Below are 20,913 nucleotides of genomic sequence, written 5' to 3' on the forward strand. Positions count from 1 at the left end.
TTTTTTTTCAAGTATGGCATATCCAGGTCAAGGCATTCATTGATGTTTGAACCCTGCAGAGCTATCACATTGCGGGGATGATGACTCTGCGTTTCACCCGCTGTTCCAAATAGTACATGACTTTTTGTATGGGCTTAACATCGGGTGGTTTACACCGGCAAATCGAGATGCGTTCATTTGCCAGAGTGTTCGTCATACCAGAAACGTATGGGCGCAGCACTATAAACACGGTTTTTGTCATCCTGGAAGATGTAGAAGAAAGGGAACACTTTCTAACCTGTATACTGGTAGATGGAGGGTGGACAAAAATTGGGAATATCAAAAACATAACACATTACAATGACTAATCAGGTGCAGGAAAACCATTGGCATTGAAAACAGTTTCCATTCGTCTCTAACGGACAAATACAGGTCCAGTATGGTTTAAAAGGAAATCTTATACCATTCTTCCTGCAAATAACTTCCGGTAATGATGGTGGAGATGGATAGTGATCATCCGCCTTTTTCTCTAAAGTAGACCAAAAAGGCTCAGTAATATTCGGATCTGGTGCTTTTGGTCGCCAGAGGACACACACGACAATTCATCATCGTGCTCACAAAGCCAGTACTGGACGATACAACCTGAATGAGCACAGGTCCTGTCTTCTTGCAACACAGCATCACTGCAGGGGAACCAACATTGTACCAAGTTGTGTACCTGGACAGCGAAAATTGTCACATGGTCTTTGGGAATAAAGCAAGCCTGCAGGGTAACCGAGAGGTCAACGAAATGCCACGATATGGCTGTCCAAATCGTCAGTGAACCCCACCATATTTCACTCCTTGGACCATAAACTCGGCCAGAAGTTAGAAACAGTGGGAAATGAGACTCTTCCGCCCAAGTGATATTCTTCCGTTGCTCCGTAGTACATGTTTTATGGCTTCGGCCCCCCGTTTTCCTGTTTCAGGCATTTGCAATCTCCAGGTTAAGGAGATCCCTTTCTGTTGCTTTGGTGCTGATAGGGCTCACGAGTGTGAAATTCAGTTCTGCACTGACTCTTGCATTTGTCGTCCTTTTATTTTTCGTCACAATCATGTTCAGTGGAAGTCCGTCACGCTCGACATACACTTTTGTCCGCATTGTGACTTAGCGGATGATGTTTTTGCGTTTTCCCTATATGCGGCATAAATATTCGGTACAGTGCCTCTTGAAACACTAATCACTTCAGCTACCTTGGTTACGGAAGCACCCACAATCGAATTCATTTAACCCCGACGTAATGCACACGCAACTACAGGGGACACTGTTCTGGCGACGACTGACACATTCTACGTATTGAGGACATTGCAAAGGTGCAGTTCGTGGTCAAATAAAACAGCGCAACCTGCAATTTTAGCTACCATCTGCATTTATGTTCAAGTGGTGTTCCGTTATCTTTGTTCTACCTTAGTAGAAGAAACAGTAACACTTTAAGAATCACCGAGCGAGGTGGCGCAGTGGTTAGCACACTGGACTCGCATTCGGGAGGACGACGGTTCAATCCCGTCTCCAGCCATCCTGATTTAGGTTTTCCGTGATTTCCCTAAATCGTTTCAGGCAAATGCCGGGATGGTTCCTTTGAAAGGGCACGGCCGATTTCCTTCCCCATCCTTCCCTAACCCGAGCTTGCGCTCCGTCTCTAATGACCTCGTTGTCGACGGGACGTTAAACACCACTAACCTAAGACTTTAATAATCTGTATACTGATATATTAATGATGATCCAGGTGTGTCAAGCCGTTGAGATAAATAAAATGTTGAATCATCATCACTCGTGACGAGTTTAATTAAATTAAAAGGTGGGTAACGACGGATCAGAAAGGTACCTGAAACTCTGTCACTCCTTCCCTGCAACTGCACAAATAGGTTACGACTTACCTGAAAAACTGCCTGTCTCCTTCACAGTTCAGTGTCGGGGCTCGTAAATGCAAACACGTGTTTCAGTTAAGACGTCTCTGAATTATTTAAGGACAGGGGGAAGAGCTACACATGAGCAACACAGATGCTGTTGACTTAAAATTAGTGTACGAATACTTTAGGAATATGGGAAAAGGGATGAAACCTTCAGCATGTGGAAAAAGCCACGAATCCGCAATTCAGTAATACATCAGGCTCAAAGCAAGACATCCACAGAAAACGAACACATAAATTACACAAGAATGTAATGGTGAGAGTCCGTTCCAGCCTTTAGGGAAAATTGCTCGATATGTTGAGAGAGAACCAACAGAAGAAAGTAAACATGCATTTAATGAGCCAAGAGAATAATAGAGACGAAAAACAACGGTGTGGGCGCGTGAGTGCGTTGTTTACCAGATACGCATTGACGAACGGTCCGTGGTCTGCTTGTAGAAGCGGGAGCGATCACCTGTCGCTACCACGATCGCGACTGTGGCGTGCATCTTCTTAAGTTTAGTAGATACAGGAGAGATCAAAAGACGCGATTCCTGGACAGCGATCTCAGATATTAGTGAAACTTCCTCGCAGATTAAAACTGTGTGCCGGACCGAGACTCGAACTCGGGACCTTTGCCTTTCGCGGGCAAGTGCTCTACGCAGGAGAGCTTCTGTAAAGTTTGGAAGGTAGGAGACGACGTACTGGCAGAAGTAAAGCTGTGAGGACGGGGCGTGAGTCGTGCTTGGGTAGCTCAGTTGGTAGAGCACTTACCCGCGAAAGGCAAAGGTCCCGAGTTCGAGTCTCGGTCCGGCACACAGTTTTAATCTGCCAGGAAGTTTCATATCAACGCACACTCCGCTGCAGAGTGAAAATCTTTTTCTGCAGATATTGGTTCATTCTACATCTAATATCAAGTAGTAAAAGTAGTACATTACTTTATTTGCTGTAGTTACAGCGTTAGTTGCTAACAGTAGATGTAATATTTATACAGATATAAAAGTTTACAATTTAGTTTGTCTTCAGTAAAATTACTGTTCCTAGGTGAAGAGCCGCTATGAAAGTTGTGGTGTCACACAGTTTTAATCTGCCAGGAAGTTTCATATCAACGCACACTCCGCTGCAAAGTGAAAATCTTTTTCTGCAGATATTGGTTCATTCTACATCTGATATCAAGTAGTAAAAGTAGTACATTACTTTATTTGCTGTAGTTACAGCGTTAGTTGCTAACAGTAGATGTAATATTTATACAGATATAAAAGTTTACAATTTAGTTGGTCTTCAGTAAAATTACTGTTCCTAGGTGAAGAGCCGCTATGAAAGTTGTGGTGTCACACAGTTTTAATCTGCCAGGAAGTTTCATATCAACGCACACTCCGCTGCAAAGTGAAAATCTTTTTCTGCAGATATTGGTTCATTCTACATCTGATATCAAGTAGTAAAAGTAGTACATTACTTTATTTGCTGTAGTTACAGCGTTAGTTGCTAACAGTAGATGTAATATTTATACAGATATAAAAGTTTACAATTTAGTTGGTCTTCAGTAAAATTACTGTTCCTAGGTGAAGAGCCGCTATGAAAGTTGTGGTGTCACCGCCAGACACCACACTTGCTAGGTGGTAGCTTAAATCGGCCGCGGTCCATTTAGTACATGTCGGACCCGCGTGTCGCCACTGTGTGATCGCAGACCGAGCGCCACCACAAGGCAGGCCTCGAGATACGGAATAGCACTCGCCCCAGTTGTACGGACGACTTTGCTAGCGACTACACTGACGAAGCATCGCTCATTAGCCGAGAGACAGTTAGAATAGCCTTCAGCTAAGTCCATGGCTACGACCTAGCAAGGCGCCATTAGCCTTACATAGTTTGATAGTTATCATATGATATGTCTCATCAAGAATGCTGTATTCACATCAAAGAATAAAAGATAAGTATTCGAGGAGCTGCATACTTTTCTTATGAGAATTCACTACTTATCCTGTTCCAGAATTCACGCCCGTCTGCGTTAGATAGCGTGCATTTCGGCCGCCTCTATCTACAAGGTGTTGGCACATTTGCCAACACATCAAAAGTCTTATACGTTATTTAAATGGCAAACACACAAAATGTTGTCAGTAATAATTATTACTTTTTTATTATTTGTGGCAGTGGTTAGGCACAAAAGTATTCACTGCCTGAAGTCTTCCAATTTCTGTCATGCCAGAAGTAAGGAGAGATTTCGGTGACGCTGAGATCAGGCGGGTGGATAACACAAATATTGCTTACATTTATATCGCAGAGTCCACAAAGAGTGTCAGAGCGTAAATCAAACATTAATAAGCACTGATACTTAAGAAAATCGCTCTTACAAGACAATGGCTGTCCTACATATGCGAGACTTCGTATGAGGTCACGGGAAGGGTTGTCCCATTTTAAGATATCCCGCGTATGACGTCCGAACGCTGTTGCGTATGGCGTGAGTATACATATCGCACCCGGACGGTCTGTTACATGCAGGTGTGTGATGGACGTGACAGCACGTCGTGAGTTAACCGACTTTGAACGTGGGATGATAATCGATGCAAGACGCGTGGCTCATAGCATAATGGAGATCACGCAAGAACTCGGGTTTCAGAGGTCAGCAGTATCTCCGGATGTACCTACAATGCCGCAGAGGCAGTGCTGCCACACGCGTAAACCGTAATACAGGGCGACCACGAGTATTTGACGAAAGGACGTCTAGTCGCCTCTGAGGAATTATACGGGCCGATCGCCGGCCAACTGTGAGACAGATCAGCGCAGATATGAATGGGAGGTGTCAACAACCCATTTCCAGCAGGACCAAACGGAGACAAATGAAAACGACAATAACTAAACTTCCTACGTAAAATGTTAACTCGCCCACAGGCCCGCCATATCATCCTCGCGACGAGTCATTGGGTATGGAATGGAGTGGTGTCGTGTCAGTGCACCGTTCTCCCAGCCATTGTCAGTTTTCGTGAACTAACTAAAGATCCTACCAATTTAATTGATGAGCTATTTAAGACGGTTCTCACAAACGTTAAGAAGTCTGAAACGCTTTGGTGAAAGCCAGAATACGTCTTACCGTAACTGACTAAGATATCCAAAGTCAGTACTCTCACCTTACTGTATATAATGCACCAACAGTAACAGTTAAATGTACTGCTGCCAGATAATTAGTGCACCAGTCATTAGTGAGGCCACAACTGAACACTATCACCTAGAATTATCTCAGAATACTAGGCCCCTTTCGTGAGATTCACCTTAACACAAGATGCTTCAATGTTGACTCAATAGAGAGCTATAGAATTGGCCTGTAGCTAACTTTTCTCCTGCTTTGGTCTGTGATGGTTAAAATGAAAAGTGACACACACATCTCCATTCTCACACACAAAAAATTAAAAACACACACACGGTGAATCACCTAAAACTTGCATCACAGATCTTTAGGGAATGGAAAGTACTATTGATATGCGGTTTGCACATAATGGATTTGTAGTCAGGGACTTCTATTATTAGTCGATAAACAGATTGGAATAATACTTAGAAAATGTATGCAAGCCTACACGTTTTAAATGGAGCAATGCCTATTGGCACTAACAGACTAAAAGTAGGGTAAATCAGCAAGTCAGTGATGTTTATTGCAGGATTCTAGTGCGAGTCTTTCACGAGATATGGCATTTCGAAAAGTTTTGCAACCGATACTTGTCTATGCCATTCAACTTGTGTAGTTGCTAGATACGATGTTGTTATGTTTGCGTACAGTGTGCCTGTGTGTTCCTTGAGCGCACTACAACTTGCTAAGTCAGTCACTGCATGACGTTCAAGCAGTAGGTCACGAGTGGACGATGGGATTTACCAATGCAGAAACAGCCTGCATTCTCATGGTGTATGGAGAGTGTAGCAAGAATGCAGTTCGTTCATGTACGGTGTATGCACCAAGATAGTCCAATAGACGTCAACTATCTCGGCAATTACTTATCAACCTCTTCAACCAGTGAAAGTAGTAGTGTACCACCTGTAGTATATTAATTATTCCTTGCTACTGTAGTGTTATCTTGAAGTTGTCAGAAAGGAGGACAGGCGCTCCAAGACGCGGAAGCAGAGACGATGCTGAGGGCAGACGAAATTAGGAGAGATATTGTTACAAGAAGTAAACCGTAAGGGGAGAGCCTTGAGAAATGCAGACGCCCCAAGACGCGTTCCCAGGACGCTAGTTACTCTTCAAGGAATTAACATGTAACTTCATATGTCGTCTAGACGCTGTGGTAGGTTGCCACCGTAGAACTTTGTGAGCAACAGGCACGTACTAGCGTATAAAGCCAACTTAATACCAGCCCTTAGAACAGCAACTTTAGTAGGCTCACAAGGGTTAGAAAGAGAGCGAAAACGCCAAAAAACTGTTGACCTAGCAGTCCCTACTCCGGGGAGCCCGAGGGGCGGGGCTAAATGACGTATAAAAATAATGTTGCAAGCCTTATTTGGCAGAGCACTTATGTTTAGCTGTCAGCTGAACAATGTTGATACCAAATACGGACTTAGTGCAACTGCATTAACATCCTCGCCTTAGGAGCAGTAGAGAGGACCTGCAGGCGCCTGCAAGAGACCTGCGGGATTGGCTGGGTGGCTTTAAGTGGGAAAAACAGTGCCCCAACGCGACTCTTTAAAACCCCTAGGTTACGCATTTTGGTGGAGTTGTGGGTGTCAAATCCGCGTCCGTCGACTCCAGCCTCTTTCCAGCTCCGCGTAAGTCTGCTCTCTCACTTGGAGTGCCTCAGTGAACAGCGTCTCATTCAGTATGTTTTGTTTTGCAAGTAAGTTGTTGCCTTAAGATGCTGCTAGTGTTTGATACTGTGGTTAGTATCCACACCTGGGACTTCTGCACAGGCTTCTGTTGTAACAGTGTTATTCATGCTTTTTAGTCCTGTCTGGAATAAACAACTATTTCAAAACCCTGTTTGTCCAAGAGTCTCCACAACGAGTTCCCTACCAAATGTCACTACCTGCATTTCTAGTAAATGCCTGTACCAGTGTTGGCTCAGATAGAAGAAAACAATCAAATGCCTTCACTGTGAATTGTCCATCTGCCGTCTACTCTGTACCGCTCGGGAGCGCAGACTGACCTGTAACCCCTTTTCTCCCTCTCCCACCTATGTCAGGAGACGACATACCTACACAACGTTAACAGAAGGAAACAAGTGACGGTAGAAGAGGGAAAAATTAATATTCTTGGTGCTGTTGCAGTTGACTCACACTTAGCTCCTCTGCAATCGCACAAGGGAGTGGGATGAGTTAGGCAAGCGTCCTAGGCAATCTCCATCGACATAGGTTCCACGCCTAACGCCTCTCTGTCTATCAAGAGGTACATGGAAACGATTGTGAGAATCATGTTAATTTCTGTACATGAGCACTAAAACAGGATGCTCCAAATGTACCATGTATGTTGCCTAGTGATGAAGCCAAATTTATCAGTCATGGCCAGGTAAAATGCCAAAACATGCACTACTAGTCTGTTGACTATCCCCTTTGCCTTCGTCAAGGTGGAACGTCAGCTTCGATGGAGTGTAAACATGTGGTGTGGGATAGTAAACCATCAACTCATAGGCCTGTTTCTCATGGACGGAACATTGAACTCGCACAGCTCTCCCAGCCTCCTAACGCGGATGCTAGAAGACGTTTCTCTACAGACTAGCAGGAACCTGTGGGACCAACATGACAGCTGCCCAGCCCATAGTGGTCGAAGTGTAACATGATGTCTTTACGAATTGTTTCGATATCGTTATATTAGACTCAGAGGATCTGTACCCTGGCTGGTCCGTTATCCAGATTTAACGGCGATAGACTTTCTTCTGTGGGGAAAGCTGAAAGTGCCGTCTACAACGACATACGAACTACACCCGATGATAATGCAATGATACGGACATCTTCACTGAAATTGTAGCACGTGTGCAGCAGTCGTTCCATACCAGACTAGAAGCTTGTATTGCGGCTGCCAGTGGTCATTTTGAACAGAACCTGTGATGATCAATTGTCTCGTTACTGGTGAGAATCCACACTGCTAGTGTACACATTGATGTTGTTCATTAGTTTGTGCTACCACAAGTATTGCACAAGTGTCGGAGTTGAAACTTTTCAGAATACGATATCTCGTAAATGACTCGCATCTGAATCCTGCAACAAACACCAATGACTTTCTAATTTACCCCACTTATAGTTTTTTAGTGTCAGCAAGCCTTGTTCCATGTAAAAGTTGTAAGGTTGCACAAAAAATACACTTTCTAAGCCCCTGATCACCATTCCATTCTGTGAAAACCGCACATCGAAGCAATTTCCATTTCCTCAACATGGTGCAAGTTTTAGCTGATTCACTCTATATTTGAAAGTAGGAGGAAGTAGGTCGATATTTTGTAAGACATACCGATTTCCACAGAATGGATTGGTGATCAGGGGCTTAGAAAGTGTATTTTTTGTGCAGCCTTACAACTTTTACATTGAACAAGGCTTGCTGACACTAAAAAACTAAAAGTGGGGTAAATTAGAATGGTCATATTACATCCGACGCCACATTGGACGACCTGAGCGCAGGAGGGGGAGATGAAATGATGATGAAGACAGCACAACACCCAGTCCATAGGTGGAGAAAATCCCCGACCCAGCCGGGAATCGAACCCAGGCCCGTAGGATGGCAATCCGTCACGCTGACCACTCAGCTATCGGGGCGGACATTTTGTAGTCTATAATAAACACTGACTGTTAAAACATCTGTCATGTATCAAAGTACATTGCTTAACATGAACTGTTGTAAGTTATCATAGAATAAAATGACATTCTGGGTAAGAATTGATGAAATCACTTACTTATAAAATCTGGGATTCGGGATTAACTGTAATGTTAAACAAAAAAATAATATTTTTTTCAGATATGTCGTGTTAAGTTCAATCTTTAACCGTTTTCTTACTAGGTGAAAGCATCAATATTTTCCTCTATTATATGTAAACGTATTCAGAAAAATAATCATTTCAACAATGTCGAGATCATTCATTCTCGTAAGAGTTTATTTTATACACTGGCGGAAAAAATAATTAATATAGAATGATGAAATTTCTAGAATACACTTGTCTATGCAATACATTTAAGTGATTAACATTGCAAGATTACAGGTTAATGTAAGCGGAAGATAAGCCATTGCAAATGCGAAATGTAGGTACATTAATAACCGGTGTAACCGCCAGAGTGTTGAACGCAAGGATCCAAACGACCATGCACTGTGTTGTACAGATGGGGTATGTCAGTTTTTGGGATGCAATTCCATGCCTGTTGCACTTAGTCGATCAGTACAGAGACGGTTAATACTATTTGTGGATAAGTTGTCGCCCGATGATGTCACATATGTACTCAATTGCAGACAGATCTGTTGATCGAATAGACCAAGCAACTTGTCGATACTCTGTGTGGCATGTTGAGTTATAACAGTGGTATGCGGGCGAGCGTTATACAATACTGGCCATTAAAACTGCTACACCAAGAAGAAATGCAGATGATAAACGGGTATTCATTGGACAAACATATTATACTAGAACTGACATATGATTACATTTTCACGCAATTTGGGTGCATAGATCCTGAGAAATCAGTACCCAGAACAACCACCTCTGGCCGTAATAACGGTCTTGATACGACTGGGCATTGAGTCAAACAGAGCTTGGATGGCGTGTACAGGTACAGCTGTCCATGCAGCTTCAACTCGATACCACAGTTCATCAAGAGTAGTGAATGGCGTATTGTGACGCGCCAGTTGCTCGGCCACCATTGACTAGACGTTTTCAATTGGTGAGAGATCTGGAGAGTGTGCTGGCCAAGGTAGCAGTCGAACATTTTCTGTATCCAGAAAGGCCCGTACAGGACCTGCGACATGCGGTCGTGCATTATCCTGCTGAAATGTAGGGTTTCGCAGGGAAACGAATGAAGGTTAGAGACACGGGTCGTACCACATCTTAAATGTAACATCCACTGTTAAAAGTGCCGTCAACGCGAACAAGAGGTGACCGAGACGTGTAACCAATGGCACCCCATACCATCACGCCGGGTGATACGCCAGTATGGCGATGACGAACACACGCTTCCAATGTGCGTTCACCGCGATGTCGCCAAAAACGGATGCGACCATCATGACGCTGTAAACAGAACCTGGATTCATCCGAAAAAATTACGTTTTGCCATTCGTGCACCCAGGTTCGTCGTTGAGTGCACCACCTAAGGCGCTCCTGTCTGTGATGCAGCGTCAAGGGTAACCGCAGCCATGCTCTCCGAGCTGATAGTCCATGCTGCTGCAAACGTCGTCGAACTGTTCGTGCAGATGGTTGTTGTCTTGCAAACGTCCCCATCTGTTGACTCAGGGATCGAGACGTGGCTGCACGATCCGATACAGCCATGCGGATAAGATGCCTGTCATCTCGACTGCTAGTGGTGATTCGAGGCCGTTGGGATCCAGCACGGCGTTCCGTATTACCCTCCTGAACCCACTGATTCCATATTCTGCTAACAGTCAATGGATCTCGACCAACACTAGCAGAAATGTTACGATACGATAAACCGCAATCGCGATAGGCTACAATTCGACCTTCATCGAAGTCGGAAACGTGATGGTACTCATTTCTCCTCCTTACACGAGGCATCACAAAAACGTTTCACCAGGCAACGCCGGTCAACTGCTGTTTGTATATGAGAAATCGGTTGGAAACTTCCCTCATGTCAGCACGTTGTAGGTGTCGCCACCGGTGCCAACCTTGTGTGAATGCTCTGAAAAGATAATCATTTGCATTTCACAGCATCTTCTTCATGTCGGTTAAATTTCGCGTCTGTAGCACCTCATCTTCGTGGTGTAGCAATTTTAATGGCCAGTAGTGTACTATTAAGAAACACCCCCTGGGATGCTGTCCACGAATGGCAGGCTGAATCACCAGACTGACGTACAATTTTGGATTCATGGCGTGTGGGATAACCACGAGAGTGCTCCTGCTATCATGGAAAATCACTCCCCGAATGCCGGCCGGAGTGGCCGTCCGGTTCTAGGCGCTACAGTCTGGAACTGCGAGACCGCTACGGTCGCAGGTTCGAATCCTGCCTCGGGCATGTATGTGTGTGACGTCCTTAGGTTAGTTAGGTTTAAGTAGTTCTAAGTTCTAGGAGACTGATGACCTCAGTAGGTAAGTCCCATAGTGCTCAGAACCATTTGAGCCCAAAAAAGGCGATCAAGGCAACCGTTCTAGGGAAGCAGAGCATAGGGTTCGAGTCCTGGTCCGGCACAAATTGTCATTTGAACTCCCCGAATCATAACTCCAGATGTAGGTCCAGTGTTTCTAGCACACAGACAGGTTGGTTGGAGGCCCTCAACCGGCCTCCTTCTAGCCAACACACGGCCATCACGGACACCGAGACAGAACCAGCTTTCATCAGAAATCACAATAGATCTCCAGCCTGTCCTGCAACGAGCTTTCGCTTGACACCACTCAAGTTGCCAATGGCGGTGGTTTGGGGTCGGTGGGATGCACGCTACAGGGTATCTGACTCGGAGTTGTCCTTCAAGCAAACGATTTGTAACAGTTCGCTGTTTCATTGTGGTGCCAACTGCTGCTCAAATTGCTGCTGCAGATGCATTACGATGCTCCAAAACCATACGCCGAACGCAATGGGCCGGCCGGAGTGGCCGTGCGGATCTAGGCGCTACAGTCTGGGTCCGAGCGACCGCTACGGTCGCAGGTTCGAATCTTGCCTCGGGCATGGATGTGTGTGACGTCCTTAGGTTAGTTAGGTTTAAGTAGTTCTAAGTTCTAGGCGACTGATGACCTCAGAAGTTAAGTCGCATAGTGCTCAGAGCCATTTGAACCATTTTTGAACACGATGGTCTTTCCTCTCGGTAGTGCCACGTGACTGCCCGGAGTCCGGTCTTCTTGCGACTGTACATTCTCGTGACCATCACTTCCAGCAAAGACGTATAGTGGCTGCATTCCTGCTATTTCTTTATGTAATATCGCTGAAGTAACATCCATCTTCTCATTAAACGACCTCTTCTCAAAAGTCCTTCTTTGCATCACAATTAGACTTGGCCACTGTTTCTATTTTTCGATACAGTGTATCGATACGTGGAACTGTTTCAGTGTTTCGGAACGAAAAAAAAATGGCTCTGAGCACTATGGGACTTAACATCTGATGTCATCAGTCCCCTAGAACTTACAACTACTTAAACCTAACTAACCTAACGACATCACACACAGCCATGCCCGAGGCAGGATTCGAACCTGCGACCGTAGTGGTCTCGCGGTTCCAGACTGAAGCGCCTAGAACCGCTCGGCCACACTGGCCGGCTGTTTTGGAACGGCTATGGTTCGCTGTTTCGAAACACTGGTGTTTCATTCCGCCCTTGTCTCAGATAACTGCACCAGATTCGATCTCGAGCCAGACACAGAAACTGTATCGTTGTTTCAAAATAAGGCTGTTTCAGTCCACCTGTGCTTGGAACGGACTTATTGTATCGAAACAGTGATGTTTTATTCCCCACTGTGTCGGACGAGATTCGGGCTCGGCACAGGTACTGAAACACATTTAACATACCACTTCATGAAACACTTTCTAGAGTGTCGAAATCTTTTTGACAAGCAGTAGCATGAAGCTTAAGATTTCCGAAAATAAAGCTTCGTTTCTAGCTGACCGTCATATTCCGAAATGGTGTAACATCTGCTTTATAAACACTAACCAAACAATAGAACAACGCATACTATTCACATTCAAGATAATAAATATGTGAAAATCATTCAGTTAAATTATACTTTTTGATAACATACGCATCTATGTTCATGTACAGTAATCATATTAGGAAACGCAAGTAAGCCTACAACATTCTGAATAAAAAAAGGCGTAGAGTGACAGTTATTATACATAAATTTGATGTAGGTATAATTGCAAGCAATCTCTTTGACATATCACTGATAGTGTAATGGAGAACGGGAAGGGCTAGGAAGCATGGTGAATTTATAGTAACGGTTCGGAGACCACCTTGAAAGACAAAATTTTTTTCTGTTATATTTTGTTATTTATTCGAATTATTTGGCGTTATTTGTGAGTCTATAGTCAATGTGCCTATTATCCTCAATGATTCCCTTTGTGTACATGGAAATTAGCAGGATGGGTATATTACCCATACTAACGGAATGAGGGAATCCCAGTAGCATATCCGTTGTTTCTGCAGTTTGCTCCCACCTCCAGTTCCGTTCGTGGTGGCTCTTCTGTCTTCAGCTATGGCTGTCCTCAGCCAATTGAAAAGTATGAAAGTCACACGACACGAAAGCAGCGCATTTGCTGCAGGAAATATGAAACTACCAAGACGCCTAAGTGATTATTTCATACTTTCTGCGATATGATTAGCGCTCTCGCACCTCATTTGTATTTATGTGGACATACTTATACAGTAGACAGAAACATTACATTGTATGTTTGATATGATTAGCGCTCTCGCACCTCATTTGTATTTATGTGGAGAAACATTACATTGTACTGTTTCGAAACAGTGACGTGTTTCAGTTTACCCATCTCTAATCACAATATAATACATCGCTGAAGTAACATCCACCTTCTCATTAAACGACCTCGTCGCACAAATCCTTCTTAGCATCACAACATTTTACCATCAGTGTATAAAGTCATTATCAGTTTGATAGTTCCTATTATGCAGTAAGATTGCAGATTCTAACTGCAAGAAAGTTTTCTGTTGATAATAAAATAATAAGCAATAAGTTCTGCTCATTTCTTTTCTTAAAGATGCAAAATTACCGTGTGTATGTCAATACCTCTGCCTACATGGTAGCATGCTATGATACTGTCGTCACACATTACCAGACAAAGCTAGTCTCTGGACAGAAATCGCTGGAATATGAATACTGGGTCTTCTTTGTTGTTGGAGCACAGTAGCTGTTTTAACGATCGCTGGATCAAGACAAGATGGCAGTCGTTACTTTGTCAATAGGAAAGTTAACAAAATGCATAATAAAGTTCCCACAGATGCTCCGGCGTATCGTCTTGTGGTAGAATCCAAGCTGTAAAATTTTGAAACTCTTCCGAATCGACGCATGACTCGATTATACCAGGGTGATGTTCGTAGACACAGTTTTATACCTTAACAACGGATGAATGCGTAAGTACGTATTCAGTGGCAAGTCATCACTTTTACTAGCATCCACAATTCAAATATCTTTCTCTTTGGTCCTTACACTGATAACGCTAACTTCTGAGAATGGATAACAGTTCAACACAGAAAACTATAACTGTCCGTCTCCACTTATGACACTGTCCATAGAATGGATAAAATTCAGTCTCTCTTCTGCCCAAAATAAAGCGGAAAATTACTTGGATACAGCCAGAAAAAAACACGATATATCTGCGTTCTTTGAATGAGATTTCTCTTGTTTCAGATGCCCGGTTAATTATTCACTTCTTCCTCCAACATCTTTCGCTCTTGTAATTCTTGGCGTTCGGTTCCTTTTTTTAATTTTCACCTCTTGCGATACCCTCGTGTGTATGGAGTTTCAGAATTACTGAGCTACTTTCCTTATTAACATTTCAATATGTTATTACAACACTGGTGAAGCAATCATTCTCCAGAAATTTCTGAGTTCCTTCCGTCTCCTCTTGTTAGTACTGCGTTCTCCTTCTCAACATAATGTCCCTGTGATCTTCATAGACGTTTCTGTTTTCAGTCACCATGAAAGCTGTTTTGCCTTCTGCAAAGTAATCGATTTTTCAGTAATTAGTTCAGCGTACGTGCCTGTCTGTCAATATACATCAGAGTCCCAGCCAAGAATGACTGCACATCCGCGCAACCGCTACGGTCGCAGGTTCGAATCCTGCCTCGGGCACGGATGTGTGTAATGTCCTTAGGTTAGTTAGGTTTAAGTAGTTCTAATTTCTAGGGGACTGATGACCTGAGAAGTTAAGTCCCATAGTGCTCAGAGCCATTTGAACCATTTGACTGCACATCAATACTTCCAGCTCTCTCCTCCAGATTTCACCATCCACTCCTTGCCACTAAGAAATACAGTACTTCTTATAAATATGCAACTTATTTTCTACTCATAATCATAGTTGGCACATCTGTCGCTCTTAAATTTTCAGAGCCCCCTCTTATACTGACTTCTTTCTCATGTTATTGCCGCACTGACAAATTTTCTCGTAGATTAAACGTTCCCTACAGGACCAGAGCTTCAGGATACACTGAATTTACATGTAACTGCGTTGAGAAAATGGTGTAACAAATTCATACAACGCATTGTATCATTTTTTCTCATTATGACATGAAGTAAATAAAAGAAATTAAAATGAATGACTAATTACAAATTTATTATACCTTCCAGCTAAACATTAGATTGGCGTGAGGCTGTTTGGTGGTCAAGGAAGAGCCTGAAAATATGCGAGTTATAAAATGAAGCACATGCTCAGCTATCAGCACCCGACGACCAATCCACGTCACAGTTCCTTACCATGATTTTCTATAGTAATTAAGTTATTGCCCTTTTATAAACTCGAATGTGACGTGCGTAAAGTGTGCAGGATTACTAACGCTAATTGGCTGTAATCAAAGACAGCTGGTGTGAGGCTGTTGTAACTTCAGTGTCCAATGTTGTTGTTATGGTCTTCAGTCCAGAGACTGCTTTGATGCAGCTCTCCATGCTACTCTATCCTGTACAAGCTTCATCTCCCAGTACCTACTGCAACCTACATCCTTCTGAATCTGCTTAGTGTATTCATCTCTTGGCTCCCTCAACTATTTTTTCTCTCCACGCTGCCCTCCAATACTAAATTGGTGATCCCTTGATGCCTCAAAACAAGTCCTACCAACCGATCCCTTCTTCTAGTCAAGTTGTGACACAAATTTCTCTTCTCCCCGATTCTATTCAATACTCCCTCATTAGTTATGTGGTCTACCCATCCAATCTCCGGCATTCTTCTGAAGCACCAGTAAAGCTGCATGCCCTCGGGAAAAATTACAGCTGTAGTTTCCCCTTGCTTTCAGCCGTTCCCAGTACAAGTACAGCAAGGCCGTTTTGGTTAGTGTTACAAGGCCAGATCAGACAATCATCCAGACTGTTGCTCCTGCAACTACTGAAAAGGCTGCTGCCCCTCTTCAGGAACCACACGTTTGTCTGGCCTCTCAACAGATACCCCTCCGTTGTGGTTGCACCTACGGTACGGCTATCTGTATCGCTCAGGCACGCAAGCCTCGCTACCAACGGCAAGGTCCTATCACAAAACGGAGAGAAAATTGCGCAGTACCACCAGATTTCGACTTCGCCGTTACAATGTTTGCCTCCCATTTTTGGTAACAAATTGCTCTGTCAACATTCACATAACGTATATCATCATACCTGAATTCTGACGAGCTACCGAATGCCGTTAATAAAAGTGTAGCCGTCTATTTCTGAAAGGACATTGCTGCTTTGCAATCACAATTGAAAGAATAGTTGCTTGTATGAAGAAAATAGCATATTACAAGCGCTTTGCGAATTATGATTTGCAAGAAACCGTTTTATGATATCTCAAACGGTTTATGAAATTTAAGAAGTGTCCACACTGGGACACCCCATCTGCTACTCGTCGTAAATTTCTTACCCCTGATAACACTTTAACTAATCTGAGGTTCCCTGAGGAATTTGTGTGCTGTTCCGAAGAGAAGTAACATGACCAAAAATTTATTGAAATAATTTTCCTTCATTTGTTTCCTAGGCCTTTGATTGTGTCATGTGGGACAAGCTGTGGCATATGCTCGATGAGTATGAGGTTCTCAATCACTACTAAAAGGTATATATATGAAGATAGTAACTGTTCTCGAAAGAACAGATACCATTGATGACCGTGCAGCTTCTCTACAATAAATGATAATTATTAATTGAAATCCTCAGCTGCCGACAGGTGTTGTTGGTATACCTCGATGGGGACAGCCGAAAATGTGTGCCTCGGCCGGGACTCGAACCCGGGATCTCCTGCTTACATGGCAGACGCTCTATCCAACTGAGCCACCGAGGACACAGACGAACAGCGCGACTGCAGGGATTTATCCCTAGCACGCCTCCCGTGATAACCACATTCGAGGTGTATCAAGAACACCTGTCGGGAGCTGAGGGTTTCAATTAATTATCATTTACTAAAAGATCTTTATGCCAGATATACTCAAATCATACAGTTGGATGGTGAATACTCGGAGCTTTGCGAAATGACAAATGGAATCAGACAAGATTGTATACTATGACCTCACCTCTGTAACATCTACGTAGAGTATATCATCAGAGGCGCACTCGATGGCTGGAATGATGGAATTTCAATTAGCGGCAGGAAAATCACCATTCTCCCCATTGCTGTTTATACGATCATTGCAAGAGTGGGGAAACATTTAGTGATCTGTTCTTCAGAGTAATGATAAATAAGTTTACATTTCGGTCTAGAGATAAACATGAAAAAGAGCAGTCTAATGGTTATGACACTGAGGTGACAAAAGTCATTGAAAAGTGTTGTGACTGACAATTTGCAATTTTTCACAAACACAACTTTTATTGATGTAAATTCACACGGTTGATGACTGAACAACAAACGAAAGGTACAACAATAACTATGCCAGTAAAAGTCTCCTTATTGAGGCAAAAAAAAGTTCACTTCTAATTTTCCACAAAGGTTCACAGTAACACACACTCACACTAGTAACACTCCAGTTCAGAGACCAAGACGTAATCTTCAACAGTCGCATTACACGAGGTCGGCATCCGGCGTGAACTGAACTTCGGGGCTGGTTCTAGCCTCTAAATAGCTGTCTCCAGCCAGTCAGGTTTTGGAGTAGTGATACTTCCTGCAGGCCGTGGCTCGAACTCCCCCTGGAGGAAGTAGTGCTTCGGAATGTCTGTTTCCATTATCTTGTATGTAAATAGCTGGTGTTTACCATGGTGCTTTTGGTACGTCTTGGGCATAGACAACCTCGTCCTCTGTGCTGTAATATGGGTTGCCGGCCTTCAGGGGCTACCTTGGCTCCGGTATAACAGAAAGCGATATGCACGTATACACATGGTCGCAGTATCGCGTACGCAAGACATAAAAGGGCAGGTGATTCATGTGAAAAGATTTCCGACGGGATTATGGCCACGCGATGGCAATTAACAGACTTTGAAGGCGGAATTGTAGTTGGAGCTAGACGCATTGGACATTCCATTTCGGAAGTCATTAAGGAATTCAGTATTCCGAGATCCACAGTATCAAGAACAGACATCGCGGTGGCCGGCGGCCTTCCCTTAATGGCCGAAAGCAACGGCCAAGCAACGCTGCGTGAAATAACCGCAGAACTCAATGTGGAATGTACGACGAACGTATCCGCTAGGACAGTGCGGCGAAAGTTGGCGATAATGGACTATGGCAACAGACAACCGACGCGAATGCTTTTGCTATTAGCACGACATCGCCTGCAGCTTCTCTCCTGGGCTCGTGATCATATCGGTTGGACGACTGGAAAACCGTGGCGTTTATAAGTGAATCCCTATTTCAATTGGCAAGAGCTGATGGCACGGCTGAGTGTGGCGCAGGCTCCACGAAGCTAGGGACCCAAGCTCTGAATAAGGTACTGTGAAAGCTGATGGCAGCTCCATAATGGTGTGGCCTCTGTTTGCATTGAATGGACTGGATCCTCTGGTCCAATTGAACCAATAATTGACCGGAAGTGGTTACGTTCGGCTACTTGGAGACCCATTTGCAGCCATCCATGGACTTCATGTAGAATTTGTGTGGATAACAATACTCCATGTCAGAACATTCTGGACAATTCTACTGGATGATTTGGCCACCCATACGACATTAATCCTATCGAACATTTATAGGACATAATCGAGAGGTTAGTCCGCGCACAAAATCCTTCACCTGCCAGACTTTCGCTCTGAAATTAGAAATGAGCGTTTGGCGTCATTGGCCGGGAGGCCCCTTGTGGGGCAGGTCCAGCCGCCTTCGTGCATTTCTTGTTACATTCGACGCCACATTGGGCGACCTGCGCGCTGGATGGGGATGAAATGACGATGAAGACAACACAACACCCTGTCCCTGAGCCGAGAAAATCCCCGACCCAGCTAGGAATCGAACCCGGGCCCGTAGGACGGCAATCCGTCACGCTGACCACTCAGCTACTGGGGCCGACACTTTCGCAATTATGGACGGGCAACAGAGGCAGCATGGCTCAATATTTCTTCAGGGACAGCCAAGGAGTAGTTGTGTCTAGCCTACGTCGAAGTGCTGCAGTACGCCGGGGAAAGGGATGTTCGACACTGACTTTTGTCGTCTCATTGTACTCGACAAGGTTTAGATCAAATCCAACTTACAAGTTGCCTAATGGCTCTGGAGGTAGTGAATGAATGCGTATGTCTGCGATATCTGATCAGCGCATAGGAATTGTGATAAAGGAATAAAACTATGGACACATTAAATGTAATCGCAATTGCGAATATGGACAACCATCAGGTACAGAATGGAACGACTACAATGAAAATTTGTGCAGGGGCGGGACTCGAACCCGGATTTTACACCTATCGTGAGCGGTCGCCTTACGATTTGGCTATCGGCGCACGACTCAAAGCCAGACCCAAACTTCCATATGTCGTCAGCCATACGTCTACGATCTGTACTCGTACATCCATTATGTATATTGCCGTACATGTGAGACATTTCACTTGAAAGTAGCTCGTCCGGTGTCGGCGGATAAATACGATTGCAGTGCCTATGTTGTTCCGAATTAAGACGTAATGTCCCCCTGGACATGCGTGCATGTAGACACATGGTCGACGACATAAGGAAGTGTGTACGTGACCGTGAGTCGTGCACGGGTAGCCAAACGGTAAGGCGACCGCTCGCGATAAGCGGGAAATTCGGGTTCGAGTCCCGCCCCTGCACAAATTTTCATTGTCGTCATCCCATTCTACAGCTGATGGTTATCCGTACTCGCAATTGCGACTACATTTAATGAATTTCATAGTGACTGCAGTCGCCACATTACCTGCTCCATGCATGTGTGTCCAAAGGAACCTTGCATCGTATTTCATGATAACACAGGCACTGCAATATCGTAAAACGATGAATCGTCCTTGGCCGAGCCGCAATGTTTTAACTCACTAAGATGTCACAGAAATGGCAAATATCCAAAACAGAAAAGATGAAAGTGGAATCATTGGTGTTCGCTGTGTGCTTTTATATCTGTGAGATCTGGACCATGAAACGTGGTGACAAGATCAGAATTGATACCTTCGATGTGTGCTGTTGGAAGAAGATGTTTCGTGTTCCTTAGACAAAAAGAACCAATGTTGCCATTATACAGGGTGAACCAGAAAAACTTTCAGAGGCAGTTTAGGGAAACATTCTGAGAATTTTAGTATAAGGGATGTACAGTCTCAGGAGGCTCGTTACAGAGCTACTGAATTTCGTTTCTTACCTCAATTGTACTGGAAATAGTGCGCAACGGTGCAAATGTCTATGGTATGCACTGGGTGTCTTGTTTCGATTCGCTCATGTTACCTGTCGTTGGCAACAGCAATGCGCTCTTTACGCCGTTGCCCTCAAGCTTGTATTCAGTACTGCTCGGTTCTGACTAGTGTTTTGCTGTCCGGCAGTGATAGTTGTGCATTAACAGTGATACATTGCAATAATATGGATAGAATCTGGACGATATTCGCTTCTGTATGAGTTCACTGAATGCACGCCACAACGACGATGCAACGAGCTGTTCCAGCAAAGATGGCAGCCGCATCACAGCACTTTTGCACCTAAGAGTTCTTGCTTTCAGAATGAGATTTTCACTCTGCAGCGGAGTGTGCGCTGATATGAAACTTCCTGGCAGATTAAAACTGTGTGCCCGACCGAGACTCGAACTCGGGACCTTTGCCTTTCGCGGGCAAGTGCTCTACCATCTGAGCTACCGAAGCACGACTCACGCCCGCTCCC

At 44.2% G+C, this 20,913-nt stretch overlaps 1 protein-coding gene and 1 non-coding gene across 3 annotated transcripts in view; one reads left to right on the plus strand and one right to left on the minus strand.

Annotated features, from left to right (window-relative positions):
* LOC126473285 (4-hydroxy-2-oxoglutarate aldolase, mitochondrial-like) overlaps positions 1 to 20,913 on the plus strand; it is a 78,806-nt gene that overhangs the window by 14,614 nt on the left and 43,279 nt on the right. The window lies entirely within an intron of this gene.
* Trnat-ugu (transfer RNA threonine (anticodon UGU)) lies at positions 16,907 to 16,980 on the minus strand. The gene has a single exon. It is a non-coding gene; the product is annotated as a tRNA-Thr (tRNA).

Source organism: Schistocerca serialis, chromosome 4, assembly GCF_023864345.2.
Source record: "Schistocerca serialis cubense isolate TAMUIC-IGC-003099 chromosome 4, iqSchSeri2.2, whole genome shotgun sequence".
Classification (NCBI taxonomy): domain Eukaryota; kingdom Metazoa; phylum Arthropoda; class Insecta; order Orthoptera; family Acrididae; genus Schistocerca; species Schistocerca serialis.